General features: G+C 42.3%; 1 long non-coding RNA gene across 1 annotated transcript; it reads right to left on the minus strand.

The window, feature by feature from the left end:
* Nucleotides 1-341: 341 nt before the first annotated feature.
* Nucleotides 342-16,108, minus strand: LOC114896305. Its single transcript, XR_003793751.1, has 3 exons — nucleotides 16,060-16,108; nucleotides 941-1,190; nucleotides 342-381 (listed from the first exon to the last, which is right to left on the minus strand). It is a non-coding gene; the product is annotated as an uncharacterized LOC114896305 (long non-coding RNA).
* Between the last annotated feature and the right edge of the window lie 3,851 nt (nucleotides 16,109-19,959).

The raw sequence follows: 19,959 nt of genomic DNA on the forward strand, positions 1-19,959 counted from the left end.
TTATTTTCAGAGAAGCAGGATGAGCACATGAGTGTATGATTATCTTCTATGTTTGCCATTAATAGTGTCAGATTCATCCGCCTACTCACAAAGACTTGCAAATGGGATAAGTGAATATGGAATAATACGCCACAATTATAATAATAACTAATATTTAGTAAACCCATTCTTTCTTAGCATAGCCTCCCCCAATCAATTTACTTAAAATTGTATCCCTAATATTCTCTCCTCTATCCCCATTATTTTTTTCAATAGCATTCTTGGACACTCTAAAATTTCACCTTATTTGTTATTTCCTGTCTCCCCTCAGAGAACGTAAAATTCCTGGGGCCAGGGTTGCTGTTTTGTTCACTGCTGTATCTACAGTGCTGGGTTCAGGGCCTGCACAAGATAGAGCCTGATTAGTATTAGTTGAATGGATGCATGAACAAACCAGTGTTATATTTCAAGAAGTATACTTTTGCTTTAAATTCATTATCTTGCTTGATTGTCATATAATTCTAAGGTAGGAAATGAGTCTTCAGAGAGTTTGAGTTAGTTGCTCAAAGTCTCACAGGTGGGAATTATCAGGTCAGAGCTTGAGGAAGGCCTTCTGATTCTAAAATCCTTAAACAAATACACTATGGAATGATAGCTCGTGTGTGTGTGTGTGTGTGTGTGTGTGTGTGTGTGTGTGTGTGTGTTTGATCCCTGCAGTTAGATTGTTTAACAAGACTTTCTCATTTAAAAACTCAGTTGTATTCAACCAAAAGATGATGACAAGACAAAATGGAACAGTTAAACCATATAAATAAATGTTAAGCTTTCTCCAGTTTCTGCCAAAAAGAGAATTGCTTGTGGGAGTGAAAAAAAAAAAAAGACCATAAATTTCAACATCAGTGAAATTCTCCTTTCTTCACATTTTTTCATAGTATGTTATACACATAAAAATCCAACTCACCATCTTCCCTTAAATTAAGCTAAATATGTAGGCATCATCTTTTCTCAGAGTGCTACATAGCATCTTACATTATGAATCTTCGTTCATCACGCCCTTCAGAGTAAGAGAACATTTGATTTTCATTTCCCATCCAGACCAACTATTTTCAGTTCTCTGCTCTTAACTCCTTTCAAAGTCGGGACACACTATAAATATGTCCACTTTGGATTCTGAGATGGTGTCAAGCGTTCCTGGGCCACACACTGGAGACCTAAGGGTAGAGAAATGGAAACAATAAAGTGTAAAATACAGTATGTTCGAATTATGATGGCGTTGTCCATAGAGTAGTTATTTAAGTTTTTCTTTTCTTTTTCTAGTCTCTCAAGCTGAATTTAAACTTTCCATGTATGAATTCTGCCCTGAAATTAGAGGAAACATTATGGCACCATTCAGAGCCAGGAGAACTGGATTCAAATCCCAATTCTGCCACTGGTTGGCTCTGTGGCCTTGAACAAGTCAGAACTCATTTCTTCAGCTGGGAAGTGAAGAGTTGTGCCCGGCTGCTTCTGTGAAGATTGTAATTAGACAGAGCGTGTGAAGGACTTTGCAAACATTAAAGTGCTTTATAAATGTTCACAGTTTACTCAAGAAATTTTTATTACACATTGGATGGAATAAGAAAGGATAATTGAAGGGATACAGTTCTTTGTTTATTGCTTTATTCTATAATGCAGATGCGATACAATTCATATTTATGGCCATTTCAGTAAAAAGGAAAACTGATTTGTTGAAATTAACTTACATTAAACAAAATAAACCTATTATAATATTTTCTCTATGGTAAAGTCAGATTTAATTAGCAAGAAGTAATTTTTTTCTGCAGATATATTTCTTATTTATTTTTGTATTATATTTTTATTGAATGGTTCAAAAACTAGAAGTTCAAAAATATATGCAACAAAGAGTATCCTTCCGATCTTTGTCCCCAAATTGCCCAGTGCCTACACCCCTCGAATAGGTAACCTCTATATGAGTGCCTCATATGTCATTTTGGACTGTCTTTATGAATATGTAAGCTTTAGGTCTTTTTTTTCTTTTTGCAATAACATGAACTTCTTTTGGTTTAGGGTGGGAGGAGAGGCGATAGGAACTAACCCTTCTAAGCAATGCCATAATCTGCTCAGGGTTTCGGTGGCAGAGTCAGGTTAGATTTAATCTATTTGATTACAAAGCTGGTATGTGGCCCAGTGTATCAGACTGGAGAGGGCTGGAGTTAGAGGTCACAGAAAAACAAAGTGAAGGTAGAAAAAACTTTAAAGGGGAGCAGGAAGAAGGTAGGAATCTACTTTGTCTCTATCCAGGGAAAGGGTCCCAGTCCAGGGGTGCCAGGAAGTGACTGATGAGTGTGTGCTCACCTGCAAAGAGGCTCCCATCCTCAGCCTGAGCTGAGGCACTGTGTGCCCTGGGCTCCCCTAATACGCGTCGCTATGGCTCACAATGAAGGCCCAAGGTCAGCAGGGGGGTGTGAGCTCACTGGACCACGTTTATTCACCTGAAGGCAGGGAGAGCAAGTGCCGCTTCCAGGAGGATTTTTCTTCCAGGTGAAACCGCACAGTCTATCTGACCCCTTTACTGTGCATGGCCTGAGACTGGAGAAAGGTCAGTAAGTGACCCTCAAATGAGAGGCTTCCTCTGCTACGGTTGCATTTTTGAGGAGCCTGCTAAGGGGTGAACACCCAGAGGAGTGCAGAACACTGGGTGCTCAGACATCTATTTCCATCACCTTGCAATGCGCATTGGAAACACTTGGCCAAATGAGTAACCTCTGAGGTCAGCCTTCAGCTAATTAGCTTGGTCTTTGAGATTCTGAGATGACATATTTTGTCAGAAAGTTCTTGGAACTTGGGAAAATTTGTTTATAAATGGTTGGCCTGATTTTTTTTTTTCGAACATTGTATTTTATAAACACACACATACAAATCACACACACACACAAACTATCTATTACAAACCAGCAACAGAATTGGAGGGGGGATTTGCGTCTGAGATGTGTGATTCTTCCCATCGGCCCTCAGCCACTCCAAAATAACTCAAGAAATCTAGTTTGAATTTCAAAGACGTTTCTAAAGTTGTATTTTTGCTGCATTTTGTTATCCTAAAAATTCTTTTAACTTTTCTTGATTTTTTTCCTGTGTAATTGTTTTCACATGCTTCTATTGTCTTAAATCTGCAAAGTAACACTCAGAAAGCTCCATTAGTTGATCTGTCCCAGAAGAGCTGCTCAACTGGAAATGCCTTGGAGTCACGGAGTCATGGCTTTGTGTTTTCTCTTCTTTTCTTTCTTCATTAATTTTATGCTGAGCTTCACCGCATGTCCTCACCAAAAAATTGGATAAAGAGAAAGATGCCACGAACGTTCAACTTGTTTGTATCTATCAAAGCTATTTTAGGATTTAAACAATTAGTTCTATGAGGTATACATATGCAAAGGAAGAAAGAAAAATGCTAGAGTGTGCTACATAGTTAGAATTCAAAAGTTTATGATGTCTCAGCAAAACATAGAGCTTGAACAGAATCTCAAATATGATTCTTCCTTGCCTCTGAATTGTTGATCAAATATTCAATTCATGTGCAAAGTAATGTCAACACAACGATAGTCACTGCAGCACTATGTTTCCAGCAAAAGATTAGAAAAACTTAAACACCTCTAGGTGACTGTTTAACAAACTATGGTACACCATTTTCGACCCACCTGTGACCACTCTAGATCCCGGTGGGGCCGGAGAGACCCTGTCAGACCTGTTTCGTGGTCTGAGCCCCTCCCCGCCCACCTTCCATCCCTTGCCCCTTCTCAGCCCCATCCAGACCCACGGCCCTCTTGCTGTTCTCTAGCACCTCAGGGATGCTGTTACCTCAGGGCCTTGGACTCACTGTTCTCCACCTGGAATCCTTTCCCCGGAGGTCTGCCTGCTCACAGGTCTCTTCTCCACTGAGCCCTTTTCTGAGCTCTCTTTACAAAAACAACAATGTCCTCCCCTGCAACTCCTGTACTCCCTGCTCCATCCTGGTTTATTTTGTTCCTCAACACATACATCTCTAACTTTTGTTATGTTTACTGTCTGACTCTTTCCATTAGAATATGAGATTCATGAAGGCGAGAACTTGCTTACGTTGTTTCTGGGTTTTCCAGCTCCCAGATCGGGGCCTGGAGAAGCGTAAGCATCCAGTAAACACCAGTAGCAGAAGCACCTCAAAGTACCCCAAGTCCAGATGCTCCCAAACACCAAAATCGATTACAATTTAAACTTTCCATCAGGTATTTGTTATTGCGTAGACACTCTCATAAGCCCCAGTTCTTCATATACTCTGTGTTTACGGAATCAGTTGACATAAACACTTGGATTAAACATATGGCCTGTGCGCGCACCGGGTGAGAGCCCTTACAGCACAGCCACTTGACCGCTCAGCCCCGCTTCCCCATTCCATAAGTAGTATTGTTTGTCTTGTATCTACAGTCTCAATTCACAGAGTGTTTTTATTTCTCCACGGACACCAAATGTTCAAGTTGGCTCTAAAAACGCTTTTGTTTATTTTCCTCCCAAATTAGTTAAACAACTGAGACGTTATAGGTTTTTCTTTTCTTTCTCTCTCTTAGTTATCTAATTTTTTTCAAGAACATCACCCTCAAGGCTATTACACATAAAATATTTTTATAAAGTCCATTGATTTGACTCATAAAATTGCACTGGCATTTCACTCAGAGGGTTGAAAACACTGTTGAAGGATTGTTGTGGCAGAATTCTTATTCTGTGGATTGAATTCATCTGTCATTCACATTCTGATTCTAAGCACTCAAGAAAGTCATGTAATATTTTACATATTTTATGTTAGATATATTATATGCCATATATACATATATTAGATATATTAGATTCTTCTATATGTCATATGATAGTTTAAAAAGTGTTTTATTATAGAAAGTTCCAGATATATATAAAGTAGACAAAATATCAATAGTATAAGTAATGCCAGGGCTTCCCTGGTGGTGCAGTGGTTAAGAATCTGCCTGCCAATGCAGGGGACACGGGTTCGAGCCCTGGTCCGGGAAGATCCCACATGCCATGGAGCAACTAAGCCCGTGCACCACAACTACTGAGCCTGCGCTCAAGAGGCCGCAAGCCACAACTACTGAGCCCACATGCCACAACTACTGAGGCCCGTGTGCCTAGAGCCCGTGCTCCGCGACAAGAGAAGCCACAGCAATGAGAAGCCTGCGCACCGCAACAAAGAGTAGCCCCTGCTCGCCACAACTAGAGAAAGCCACGCACAGCAGCAAAGAGCCAAAAAAAGCAGCCCAAAATAATCAATCAATAAATGTATATATATATGTAAAAAATAAGTAATGCCATGTATGCATCACCTAACTTTCATAATTATCAACTCCTGGCTTATCCTATTTCATCTATACCCTCACATACTTTCTCTCCTCCAGATTATTTTGAAGAAAATGCCAGACATCACATTATTTCATCTGTAAATACTTAAGTCTATATATTCAAAGGACAAGGCCTCTTATAAGGTAATTAGAAACCTTTAAACAAATTCAATTCCTGAAGGCAAAGGGAAATTATTGATGGTCAGATTTTAACATTGGGAAAATCACAGCTTTACTGGATTTCTTTTTGTTTGCTATCTATATTAAATTTTTTTTTTTATTTTGGACAAACCATGTAATGTCTGACTGGAAATGTCTAGAAAGGGGTAATAATCATAACTCCCTTCTATGAAAATAAAAACATAGAAGCATCAGAGAAATAGGATTTTTATTCTTTCTTTAGTTAATCTTCTGATTTTATCCTAGGATGAAAAATGTCTTACATTTCAAGTATCTATTCCTACTTCAGTTATGCACAGGCCTGAGAAAAGACACGGTAAGAGAATCAACCACAACAGGTCTTCCTTGGCTCACTTGTGTTTCCCTAGCTGTTATATATGCCATGTGCCTGGCGGATAGCGGAGGCTTAATAAATATTTGTTGAATGAATAAATTACTTTAACAGTGTAAGTTAAGGACTGCTTATCATAGTTGCAACTTTTTAATAAAAGGTCCAAACCACTTGAGGGTGGCAGTATCACTAGGTCTAACTGGGGTGTCTACTCCAGCAGACGCCAGCCCCAGCTTCCTCTCCTCTTTCCTCCTTTCTCTTTGTTCTCTCCTCTCTGTTCTTTCAGCAATTTCATATCTCATCATTTACATTGTCTTAGTCTTTTGAAATCTTTAATAGGTTGCCTGACTTGGTATTTTGCATTCATTTTCTTATTTTAAAAAACAGTTGAAAATAATAAGAAATTGCCATAGTTGCTATCATTCATGTTTATTCCCATCAAAAGTGGAGGCAGAGCTTCCCTGGTGGCGCAGTGGTTGAGAGTCCGCCTGCCGATGCAGAGGACACGGGTTTGTGTCCCGGTCCGGGAAGATCCCACGTGCCGCGGAGCGGCTGTGCCCGTGAGCCATGGCCACTGAGCCTGCGCGTCTGGAGCCTGTGCTCCGCAACGGGACAGGCCACAACAGTGAGAGGCCCGCGCAAAAAAAAAAAAAAGTGGAGGCAACAGTTTGATATAATTTTCTCTCAGAATAGCCAGCTGGAAATCCATGAACTTGAGCTTGAGCTGGCTAGTTACCTTCCCTTCCTAACTGCTTATCGTGTGGACTTGGGGCTTGCTTAGACAGCTCCCACAATTGTGTAAGGCAATTCTCTTTCTGTAGACCTACATATCCTACTGGTTCTGCTTCTCTGGATGAACCCTGACTGATACAGGCAGTTTCCACAACATAGGTCTTAACTGGAATATTCTGTATCCCTTCTCCTTCTAAAGTTCTGTTCACTCAGTGCTTTCTTGCTTTCTTCATTGCAATTTCTGGAGCAAATCAACCCATAGCTGTCTGATGACCCTTCATATTCTAGCTGTACATTAGATACCATAGTCCTGTTAAGTCTGAAAATCATGGGAATTTAGCCCATGTCTTTTAGTTATCCCAATATTGGCATCTTCATAACTAATATTTTCTAGCAAATGAGATTTCTGGTCATTCTTTAAATAACTCCCTTGCAGGCAGTGGTCTCACTTGTAGGGTCTCCTCCTCTTTAATCTGCAGTCCTTAATGCTGCCGGTTGGGTTTTTCTAACATGTGCACTTGACCATGTCACCCCCTGGCTTGAAAAAGCACCAAACACATTTCACAGAATCAAACATGCAGGCCAGAATGGCATTCCAGAACCTTGTTTTTGAGACTCAGGTACCAGCATAATAATGAGGCACAGCACTAAACATAGGTCAAATTGAGTATTTATATTAAATAATAAAAATGTTTGTTTTTCTGCACTTTCTCTCTCCCTGTAGAAGGTAAGGAATCTACACATTTTCCTTAAGTCAGTGTTCAACTCTTCTGCTTTTGTCTAAGGTGAGGTCTGCTGTTGAAGAGTTTACCTTCATTAGGAAGTCAGGAAGGCATATATACCTGGACAGAGGAAAAGATGGATTGATGGTGGGGTTCAGATTTACCAATAAATGAGACCAGGTAGCAAGAGGAAGTTTTACCAAATTGCTCCTCCTGGCTCCCAGCTCTCCAGGCTTAAAACCCTGTGAATCACTGCTCTCTCCCAAACCGCAATATTGCGGATACTGCAAGGTTTGGGAGGAAGCTGACCAGAATGTTTGCTCCAAACGAGATTTCCATTTTTTGCATTTCAGGCCTTTGCTGTTATCCAAAGTTGGCTAGAAGTTTTGGAGTCATGGTTACCCCTCTGCACAGCTGTTCTTTACTTTTTTTTATTACCACCATAGATTCAATCACAAGAGAAAAAGGAAGTGTATTATTTCGAATAGTTTCTTTAAATCTGAAAAACCAAGAAATAAGCCTGCAGTCATAAAAACATGTAAATTCAATCATAGCACCTCAGTCAGGCAAAACATCAGGCTCGTGAGCCAAGCAATCTTAGCCCCAGTCCCTGCTCAGCCACCCTCTCCGAACACCCCGTAGGATCCATGCTTTAAAGCCAAACCGAGCTGAGTCACTTACTTAGCTCTGCGTGCCAGAGTGAAGGGGAATTAGTGGTGGGTGGGCTGCGGAGGGTTTCAGCTGACAGCAAAAACCCTTTCTCACATATGAATGCCAGCAAGATGGCTGCAGATCTTAGTTTTCAGACAAACGTTCTACTTGAAATAAAAAAGCGGGAAAATATTTTGGCTTCTAAAATTGATTGTTTTGTTTTGTTTTATTTTGTTTGGGCTGCCCCAGGCCACAGGTGGGATCTTAGTTCCCCCACCAGGGATGAACCCGCGTCCCCTGCAGTGGGAGTGCAGAGTCCTAACCACTGGACTGCCAGGGAAGTCCCCAAATTGATTGATTTTAATAATAAAGCCCTATGCTTAGATTTTTCTACAATAATATGAGATTCTCAGGGTAACTGACTTCAGTTTCCTTGATGTCAATGCTCCTAACTCTGATTTCCAGGGTCACAGCATCAGGAAAAAGACAACATGGAGAAGAACGTCCTGTGGTTGCCGGCCTCCATCAGTCCCCGCTGGACCCCAACCCTGCAGCGCCCTGCTCCGCCTCCTGTGCTCTGACCTGGTTCCAGCATGGCATGCATCCTCTGGAAGCATCCCGAATGCTGCTGCCGCTGTGCCCGTGCCCATCGCCATCCCCGCTCTGCTGCTTTGTGGCTGTCACTGACGTGGTCATGCTGCTGCCGCTAACCAGTTATGCAACCCTTTACCTGTCCTTGGGATTTGTTACTGCCACCCTGACGGCCATTCCTCGGGGACTCCTTTTTTTTTTTTTAAACCCCACATTTGTTTATTTATTTATTTTTTTGGCTGTGTTGGGTCTTCGTTTCTGTGCGAGGGCTTTCTCCAGTTGTGACGAGCGGGGGCCACTCTTCATCGCGGTGCGCGGGCCTCTCACTGTCGCGGCCTCTCTTGTTGCGGAGCACGGCCTCCAGACGCGCAGGCCCAGTAGTTGTGGCTCACGGGCCTAGTTGCTCCGTGGCATGTGGGATCTTCCCAGACCAGGGCTCGAACCCGTGTCCCCTGCATTGGCAAGCAGATTCTCAACCACTGCGCCACCAGGGAAGCCCGGGGACTCCTTTTTTTGATAAACTCATAGATTTAAGCAGAGTTAATGTGCTTCCATTTATTTCAGTTACTATTTTTATTGATATTCAAACGAGAGTCCCTCCAAGTTAGTTCCTGACTCCCTTTGACACAGTCATAGAGGTGGTCAATAGTGTCATTCTTTTCACATATGACCAGATGTTAAAGATTCATCTTGAGCACACCTGGAGCCAGGTGTTTCTCTAAGGAGCCCTCCTTCTTCAGGGTTCCTAATCTCTGTGTTAGGGATGCATGTTCCTAATGGGTTGTTCATTGTTTCTAGGCCTCTTCAGGAAACAAAGCTCGGAGATTAGAGATGGACAGATGATAGATGATAGGTAGATAAACAGGTAGATGTAGACGAAATATTGCAAGTTGATACTAATGTTTCCAGTGCAAATTCTAGTTCAGGACCATAGGGCTTTGATCTGGTCTTGTCTATCTCACATCTGTATCTCCCTTCATACCCAAAATCCTGGTTCCCAGCAACACCTACATAATTACTCATTTGTTTTAACCCACAAAACGTATCCAACAGTCTCAGAATAACAATAGCAACAATATAATTATTGAAAATTTTGAAGTTTTTTTGTTTTTGTTTTTTCCGCAGTTCCTTCTGATCTAAGGATATATATATCCCACTTGGGATCTAGAGTTAATTCCCATGTTTTAAAGTCACTTGAAATATTTCCTCCCTGAGGGGATGTGCCATCAACCCCCAATACATAAGTTCAAATTTTCATATTGTTTTGTTTTAGTGATCATGTCTTAACATTTAATTCATTGACAATATATCCTGGAGATCTTCTCATAGGGTTATATAGAGATAATATTCTTCATTTCTTTTTATAGCTGTATAATACTCCATCGTATGGATGTAACCATAGCTGATTGTCCCCTTTTGATCAACATTTGAGTTGTTTCCAAAAACAAATAGTGATCCAGTGAATAACCTTGTGCCTACATCTTCCCATACTTGCCAGTGCATCTTTGGGATAGAGTAGAAACTGGAATACTAAGTCAAAAAATGGTCAGTAGAACATCTTTTAACCTGAATAATCACAGCAGTACTCCTATGCTTTAAGGACAGAATGATGCTACCTATTCCCCAAGCTCAGGGAATGGAGAGATGAGCCTTTGGCTTCTGATATAAGTCAACAGTTGTCTCCCCCAGAAGACTCATTAAGTCTTCAGACCAGTAGAATTTCTGGAAGGACATCCAAACATGCCCTGCTAGAACTAAATTCCTATTACTAGTACTCAGAACAGGCCTGGAACATCATCATGTACCCAGGTGGAAACACATCTTATACATGTATAAAAGAAATCATGAAGAGTCAAAATAGATCTCAAAATTTCTTTCCACCATACAAGTTCTAAGTATGTCACATGAAGTGACCTTTTCCTCCAACATTAGAACATATCACTCTTGGTTGAGCACCAGGTGGACAGCCTCCTGTTGGAAGCTCAGTCTAAGTAATCTGACATTGAGAGAACTAGAAGGTACAATTACCAGCTCTTATCACTAATGGTTGAATTTGGGTAACTGAAATGCACATTTTATGAGATTCCAATGATGTCAAATATAGGCATTTTTGTTGTAGCAGCTGTTATACTTAAATAATCACAACAGTGAACTCCACTTCTCAGCTTCTTGGAAGCCAATCACTGGGCAATAGTTACAACTTTTTTAGACTACTTTCTGCTGCAAGCACACAGTCAAAAATAGAAGAGCTGCAGGGGAGACAGAGGAATATTTATTATTACATTGGAGACAGAAATGCAGTCACATTTGTCACATTAAAACTGCATCTCTCTTATGCAGCTTTCTTAAACAGATATGAATATATCACATGTAGAGAGAGGTAGATACGTATTTCCATTTTATAACTAGACAGATCTTAAATTGTCTTAAATTTCAGTTGTAACTTCTACCACTTTGAAAAAGCACTGCCTTAACCATCGTCTTTGCAACAAAGGCTTCTACCACAAATAGTTCACTGGATTCCCCAAGAATCATTTCAGGACACTCCATTTAAAAGACCCATTTCTGGGGCTTCCCTGGCGGTCCAGTGGTTAGGGCTCCCCGTTTCCACTGCAGGGGGCATGGGTTCGATCCCTGGTCAGGGAACTAAGGTCCTGCATGCCGCGTGGTGAGGCCAAAAATGACAATAAAATAAAATAAAAATCATAATAAATAAATAGAAGACACCTTTCTACCAGTGTAAGAATCCAGTCGTGCCTAGTGATCCCTGAGTGATATCTAGGACTAATCCTTGCCAGGTGATTGTTTCCAGAAAAAAAATTCAAGTTAGAGTACCAGGTGGAAAAAACAATGTAAAGGAAAATGTTAAGACAGGTGGGCCCAAGCCTGGGCCCTCTCTGCGGCACGTGCAAGGAGCCTGCAGAGAAATCACCTCATTGCATCTTATTTGGACCTAGAAGCAGCCTGTAAATTCCCTGGGATATAAAATTACCTGTTTAGCTTGGCCAGCTGCCCATTCCCTTTGCTTTCCCATCCTGGGCCCATTGTTTTATAAAGGTGTCCCCACCTTCCCTTCCAGGGTCACATAGGTGACATGTGAGCTCACATGGCTGGTGTGACTTGTCACAGCCCAGAGTAGAAAGTGCCAGAGCAGACAGTAGTTATCAGGTGAGAGCAGCTGAATCCACTGAAAAAGTCCTTAGGAGAGGCTTTTTTTTTTTTTTAATCTGAGCATTTTATCTCCCCACTCCCACTTGTTAATGAATTCTGCATATTTGGAATTCTGGAAAACATGAACAAAACGAGTTAAGTCAAAAGAAAGTTACCACCTTTTGTAAAACAGTGGGAAATACCACCCAAGAGTGAAGGAGTCTTTACTTCTTGAAAGACTGTGAGCTACTGACCTTTTTGGATTCTTGATCTACGCTATCTTTTCTTCTTTCTCTCTAATACCTAAACTTATTTATCTTTTGGTACGGAAGACCACGTGATAAGGCCAGGCTGATATTCTTTCACACCCTAAAGGTCCTAAAGTTGTCTCTAGAAACAAATGTTGAGCAAAACGGTCCATGAGAAAGTTCTTATTATCTACTGTTCAGCCAAAGTAACACCATGCATAAAGTTGACCATGAAAGGTCATAAGGTAAAAGTGCACTGAAGAAATGACTCCAGAAAATCAGTACAATCTGTTCAGGGAATGGCATTTTCATAAAAAGGAAACTCACTGAATACATCTAAGAATTTGTGAAAATATTCTGAGTGTGTGCAGTAATATTTCCCTAGAAAAATGGTTTTATGTAGATTTCAATCATATTCTAACTCAAATATCTACATAAATATCACCTTCAATATGAATTGTCACTGAGGTATTATTTTTTGCTTTTATTGCGGATCAGTCTATTAATCATGTATTAACCTTGTTTATACTTTTTAAAGATAAAATATTAGCTGTTACCTTTGAAAACTGAGTTGATAATTAGACTCTGGCAATAAAATTAACCTGCAGTTGTGTCATAAAAAAAAAAATATTCTGAGCGGATCACAAAAGTTCTCCTAGGAACTCTCACTACCTCCCCTTCACCCCGGCAGCTCCCCAGGAATGTAACTCTTGGTGTCGATCTTGCGACAAGAGGGATATTAATTTTTTAATGACCTTGACAGATTTGGCGAGGGCTGTACAGCTGAGTGCTCAGCGAGCAGGGGTGGCTGCTCTGCAACGTGCTGTAGGCAGGGCGGCCCAGGACCTGGAAGCTCTGACCGAGTTCTGCACATTCAGGCCACGGCCCCTCCCCTCCCCCCACCCTCTCCTGCAGAACAAGTGACCTCGCTCGGATCCTGTTTGTGCTTTACTTCCTTCCTGCACCAAAGCGGTTTGTCCCTGAGCTTACCCGCTGATCCCTTTGGAGTTGCCTAGCTGGCTTTTCCTCCTTCTTGTCCTTTTCTCTTGTGCATTTGTTTTCTCACAGTGAGCACTCACTGACGTCCCGGCTCCACTGACTGAATTACAGGAAACCGGCCAAGGCATTCTCTCCCTTCTGTTCCTAGAGAGTTAGAAAGCCTGGGAATGGGTTTGGCAAGAAGGTTCCTTGTACCCTCAACCTTGCTTGCCTCCAGTGCTGCCCACTTCTTCCCAGTGACAAGCACAAAAACCTGCATGCATTGCCCTCTGGGGAGCTTCAGATTCACCTACGTCCCCCAGGCCAGAGGGCATCACCAGGAGCCTTGTTGCAGAAGGAGGGACTCAAAGGTTGTTGAAAAAGAGACCCGGAGATCCCCAGCCCAGGCTTCTCTTCCAGCTGCTTCGGTGGGGCCTGCCAGCCCCCTCCTCTACCTTTAGCCTCCTTCCTGCCAGCGCCTTTGTTTATCAGAGGCATCAAGTTCCCACTGGGAAGCCTGAAAGAGTGACCAGTGGTTCTAGCTCTTTATCTCTCAATGTCGTCTTCTTTCCTTCTCAAAGATAACTGGATGTTTGTTTGCTACTGATTTTCTTGGGATGAGGTCAATGGACTTCATTCTCCCCAAGAATGTTTGACTGTGCTACAGAAACACAGGTAGCAGGGCAGAAGGATGAAAGGAATCAGTTCGGGACCCCTGGCACTGGTGTCCCTCCAAACTTAGCTTCACCCAAACATGCCAAAACCATTTCCTTCCAGGCTTTTCACACTTACAGGACCCATGGTAAGTCTTTAACTTTTAGGTGAAAATGACCTTTAAAGAAATAAAAGAGGGCTTCCCTGGTGGTGCAGCGTATAAGAATCCGCCTGCCAATGCAGGGGACATGGGTTCGATCCCTGGTCCGGGAAGATCCCACATGCTGCAGAGCAACTAAGACTGCGAGCCACAACTTCTGAAGCCCGCCTGCCTAGAGCCCGCGAGCCACAACTAGAGAAAGTCCGCGTGCAGCAACGAAGACCCCACACAGCCAAAAATAAATAAATAAATAAAAATTAAAAACAACAACAACAAAAAAATGTAGCACTGTGAAGTACATAATGTGATAGGAAAGTGGTACAGCTACACTGGGATGTGCTAGTGGTTTAAAAAAAAGAAAAAAGAAAAGAGCTTCAAAAGCTGAACTAAAGGAAAGAACAGCACACTGAACACTTAGCCTAAAATAGGAGTGAAAAAGCAGAAGGTCCAAAGTTATTTGATGGGTATTCTGTATCCTACCTGCTTACAACTTTATACTTGCCCACCCCAAGTCTTAAATCAGCCTCCAATCTCGTTTTAAAAGGGTCATCAGGGTTACAAAACCATGTCCTCCAGTGCCCCCATCCAATTCCTATGGCCATCTGTTAAGCATCTGAGAATTTAAACATCTCTCCAGAGCAAGTACATCAGGAATTCCCAGCCCCCACTTTATATGACATCTAAATGATGACAGTAAATGAATGACAGTATGTTCCATATCCCACATGGACTAGTTTGGACTTCCTCACAACATGGCAGCCTCAGGAATGCAGGCTGCTTATATAGAAGCTGAAGTTTACAAGAGCAAGTATTCCAGCAAGCAAGTTGGAAATATCGTCACTGCCTTTTTTGAACTTGCCTTGGAAGTTACATAGCATCACAGTCAGAAAAGCCTGCCCAGTTTTAGAGGGAGGGAGCATAGCTCCCACCTCTTGATGAGAAGAGGGTAAAAGGATTTGTGGATGTACTAAACAATATTGACTGACCATCCCTTTTGTCTTGCAATTAAGTTTTTCTTACCCTGATCTTTTCCAGTTCTTCTGATTGGTCTCGCTTCAGGCATTTTCCACATTGAAAATGTTAGCAGGTGAGGTAGCTGGTCTCCAGAGATGGCCCCTGAACCATGCCTCCCAGTATTGTGCTCCTGTGTAGCCCACTCTGGGTGTGATTTCCCAAGAAGCCTTGCTGCTTCTACCAGTGTCTTTTGAAATGCCTGTTCTGGGGAAATTCAGCCACCATGTAGGAAGTCTGACCTGAGACCACCATGCTTTGAGGAAGTCCCATGTAGTCACATGGAGGAACCGCATGAAGAGAACAAAATGCTTGGCGAGCCCCTAGAGATTTCAGCTGTCCCAGCCTGGATGGCCAGACACGTAAGTGAGGACTCCGTCTTGGATGTTCAGCCTGGTTGAGCATTTAGATGACTCCAGCTGAGCCACCATCTGACTGCAAATGCACTTGAGATTCCAAGCAAGAACCATCCAGCTAGGTCTAGTCAACCCCCAGAAGCTTGAGAGATAATAATAAATTGTCACTTTAAGCCACTAAGTTTGAGGTGGCTTTTTACATAGCAGTAGAACACCAGGTTCTATTCATGCTGCCTCAGAATGTCTCCCCAATCTGGTTCTCTTAGGCAGACCTTCAGCTTCATATATTTGCTAAGGCAAAGCTTGCTGTCTGGTCAGAACAAGGACTCATGCCTTTAAAGTTGTTCTTGGATGTGATACCAGACGTGCTCTCAAGGAACCATGAAATAAAGGTCAGTACAGAGAAAAAGTACCATGAGAACTTAGGAAAGAGAGGGAGAGAAATATTCCAGACTGGGACTGCTGGGTCTGAAGAGGAGGTGGTATTAAATAGGATCTTGAATGCCGAGTGGGAATTTGTGGCTTTGTTTTGTAGAAGTAGGGAGCTACTAAAGGTTTCTGAGCAGAAAGGTGATGAGATAAAAAAATTTGTTTCATGAAAATTAGTCTGAGAGCCATGTATAAAGTAAATTGCATTTAGGAGACACTAGACAGGAGTGGCCTGTGATGGTGGGGAGGCCAAGAAAAAACTATCATGACCATCCAGGGGAGAACAACGAGCTCTTGCACTTGCCTGTGGCACTGAGCACCGGTAAAAGAAGTAGTTTTAGGGAACATTCCAGAGGTTGATATGACCCTGAAACACTACATATTTCATACATGTATCATATGTGAAATGGTAAAATTATGATACCAATTCTCCCATCCGTGAAAAAATGAAAACAAAATAAATAATTCTAAAACCTTCCTTTTGAATAAATGTGGTATTTAAAAGAGAGTACCTTTAAAAAGTAGTTTATGGGGCTTCCCTGGTGGCGCAGTGGTTGAGAGTCCGCCTGCTGATGCAGGGGACACGGGTTCATGGCCGGGTCCGGGAAGATCCCATATGCTGCGGAGCGGCTGGGCCCGTGAGCCATGGCCGCTGAGCCTGCGCGTCCGGAGCCTGTGCTCCGCAACGGGAGAGGCCACAACAGTGAGAGGCCCACGTACTGCAAAAAAAAAAAAAAAAAAAAAAGTTTATGTTCTGGAAAAAAGAGAGAAGGTAAATTAGATCCATAACTTTATGTGTCATCAGAGATTACACTTTTGGACATTTCTAGACAACATTTCTAATATATTCACATGGATTTACAATTCTTGTCACTTATCCATCCTTTTGGAACGTTAGCAATGAAAGAAGCCTCAAAGAACAAAGAAAAAAAATCAGTGCAACATCATTACGAGTTTTAAAATCCACATTGGAGGCCTCCCTGGTGGCGCAGTGGTTAAGAATCCACCTGCCAATGCAGGAAACACGAGTTCCAGCCCTGGTCCGGGAAGATCCCACATGCCGCGGAGCAACTAAGCCCACGTACTGCAACTACTGAGCCTGGGCGCCATAGAGCCTGTGCTCCGTAACAAGAGAAGCCCCCAGAATGAGAAGCCCAGGCGCCGCAACTAGAAAAAACCCGCGCGCAACAACGAAGACCCAACACAGCCAAAAAGAAAGAAAGAAAGAAAGAAGTTTATTTTTTAAAAAAACAAAAAAACCCACATTGGCTGTCGGTGGCACAATGTGGTTGCTCCATTTTTTTTAAAGTATGAGCTCCCTCTAGTGGCCAAAATAGTCTTTACTGCCTGATCAAATCTGCACCAGGCATTTATATTTAAATAATTTTAATGGTAAAGTTTAACTTCTAGAACTGAATTTGCACTTTAAAATTTTTCTTTGCTTTGTGCTGAGTAGGCTCCATAATATTAGCGGTGAATCTCAACATCTACTATTATTGTTACAATTTATAATTATCAGTTTTCAATAATGTGTTTATTGAGTTTCAGCCCACACCAAAATGCAATTATCACCTAATTAATGTACAAGCTAATTTACTATACATGTTCCCAGGAAGTGAGGTCATCACTTATCACTCTATAAGATGTCCTCATAGATGAACCTATATCCTCTTAAAACTAGTTCAAGTTGAAACTATTCCAGAAGTATATACTTCCCAACCAAATCCCATCATTCCTTACAGGGAAGGATCACCCTCAGTGGATTCCAATGAATCACCTCTCCCACTAGGGAACAGAGTCAGACAAAAGCCTCCGAGAAGAGGGATTTGGAGGGGTTGGGGGAATGAAAAGAAGGACTAATACTGAGTGTCTGCTGTGCGTCAGGTGTTAGGTTATATGCTTACATCTGCTGTCTCATTTGAAGCCCTAGAGGGATGTCACCCATTCCCCTCCTATTTAACACAAATTTTCCAAATTCTTGCGTCAGAATAAGGCATAGAAGAAAAGTAGACCTCATCTCTGCCTTTATGGTGTGCAGAGCCCAGTGGGAGGACCAAAAAGGAAGAAGATGAGTGTACTCACTGGAGAATCCTGCCGAGATAAAAGTGAGGCCTCAGTGATGGCATTGCTGCCTGCGGTTCACCTCTACCTTACGTATCGGGGGAACGTGACAGCCCCGATCAAGGTGATGCCAGGAGAAGTTAACACCAACAAAAGTAATTATGAGGCCAGCCCTGCAAATGCCTCCCTCTTTGAAGCTAACAATGGCTGGAGTTGTGTGTTTGAAGCAAAAGCGTGAACACCAGAAGTGGTTTGGTAGCCAGTTATGATGAGCATAACACAGCTCGCTTTGGGAGTGAGCCTTGCGAATGGGCAGAGTGGGCAGCTTTCCCATTCAAAGGCTGCCCAGCCTTAGATCCTGACCTTAAGATCCAACCCAGCTGCCCCATCCTGGCACTCTTACTCAGTGGAATTGCATCTTCTAGCCAGCTAGGACCTAAAGTGAACAGGAAAGACAAAAATTGTGTGTAGTCAAAATTACTCTCGAAAAATACCTTAAATTATCCGTAAAATGATCCATATAAACATGGTTTTGTATATACAACCCAGTATAGTGAATCTTATAAACCCTGCAGTGTGGACCCACTGAGCTAAACTAGGAAAAGCACAAAATTAGAGCCTATAAGCAGAGGTCTGGGTGTCCAGCCCATTCCTCCTTTAAAGTCATCTGAGCCTGACCCTCTCCTCCTGATTTCCATGATGCTTATTCCTCTCACGCTGTCTTTAAAGCTACTTTGTTTTCCCCCAGTTTTATTGAGGTATAATTTACGCATAATAAAATTCACCCATTTTAAGGGTATAGTTGATGAATGTTGAAATTGTACACAGTCTTATAATCACCACTGGAATCAGATATAAAACATTTCTGTCATCCCAGAAGCTTTCCTTGTGTCCTTTGAAGTCAGCCCCCTCCTCCAAACCCTGGCCAAAGGCAACCTCTGGTCCTTTCGTTGCTAATAGCTTTGCCCTTTCTAGCATTTCATGTAAGTGGAATCCTAGAATACGTAGTCGTTTTACATGGCTTCTTTCAATTAGGATAAAGTTTTTGAGGTTCCTCCATGTTTGTGTGTATCAGCAGTTTGCTCCTGTTTTTGTCCTTAGTGTTGATCACTGCCCAGCTTCACAGAAGGGCAAATGACAATGAATTTTCAAAGACTCCTCTGAAGTCCAGGAAAACACAAGGTATAACAGACCTCACTCGCCTTAATGAGGAGGCCTGAGATGAGTTTAATTACTGCGCCATGCAATGCATATCCCAAATGCTCTGTGAGATTCACAGCTTGTAAGAGACAATGTGAATATAGATGAGTGTGGACATGGCATCAATAAGACATGTCGAAGCTATTCATCACTCTGAAGTTTCATTAAAGCTGTAAAGAAAGTGCACCCTCCCTCAGGACTGGTCGGGTATCTTGCTGTGCTCCCGAGAAGGCAGCTCCTACTGACCTGAAAGAGCAGGTAAGAGAGTGGCAGTGCGTCTTTTCTTCTGCTTCCAGCTCCCTGGCTGCCTGGATCACTGCCTGGGTCATCTGTGGACCGAAGGTGACACGGTTCTTCCGGAGGCTGGAGCACAGGTGGATAAATGCCAAAGCCAGTAGGGACTCCCCTAGAATGAGGCAAGTGGAGGTGAGCTAAGGAGGAAAGGGAGCTTGAGGAGTGGGCCTAGGAGGAAGGGTGGGGGTTATTTATGTGGAAGGTATGGATAGTAAAGTCATGATTAATGATTCTGAGAGAGAGACAGCCAGAGAGAAACTACTGCAAGCACACCACCCAGGACAACCCAGGACCTATGTTGTCAAGGGTGTCCTCCCCATGTGCAGTGCATTTGTCAACAGGAAACTTTGTGCAAAGGTCCCAAAGCAATACCTTAGAAGTACTATCTCATCTCACATTTAGAAAGATCTAGACATGGAAATGTGGCAGTGACTGTAGTGGGTATGATGAACCCCATTGGAAGGCCTGGGTCTTAGCTCCTGCAGTACTGGTTCTCTTCAAATAAGAAGGCTTGAGGAATTTTCTCCCCCCTTAGGTGTTTGTTATTATCTTATTTTAAAAGTAATAATAGCTTGCATAGTACAGAAGAGAACAGTGAAAGATGAATGCCCATCAGTAGTACATTGCAGTGATTAAGAGCCCAAGATATGGTAAAAATCCCAGCTCTGTCACTTTCTACCTTTAAGGTGACAAGCAAGTCACTTAATCACTTTGTGCCTCGATCTATGGAAAGAATAATGATAATAATAGTATTTGCCTCTATAATGTTGTTGTGGAGGAGAAAGAATGTAAGTATATGCCATGCTTAGCCTGATGCTGAGCAACAGGAAGCTTTCAATAAACTATAGTTGTAATTA

The sequence above is a fragment of the Monodon monoceros genome, unplaced genomic scaffold (assembly GCF_005190385.1).
Source record: "Monodon monoceros isolate NGI ecotype Baffin Bay Population unplaced genomic scaffold, NGI_Narwhal_1 Super_Scaffold_15, whole genome shotgun sequence".
NCBI lineage: Eukaryota > Metazoa > Chordata > Mammalia > Artiodactyla > Monodontidae > Monodon > Monodon monoceros.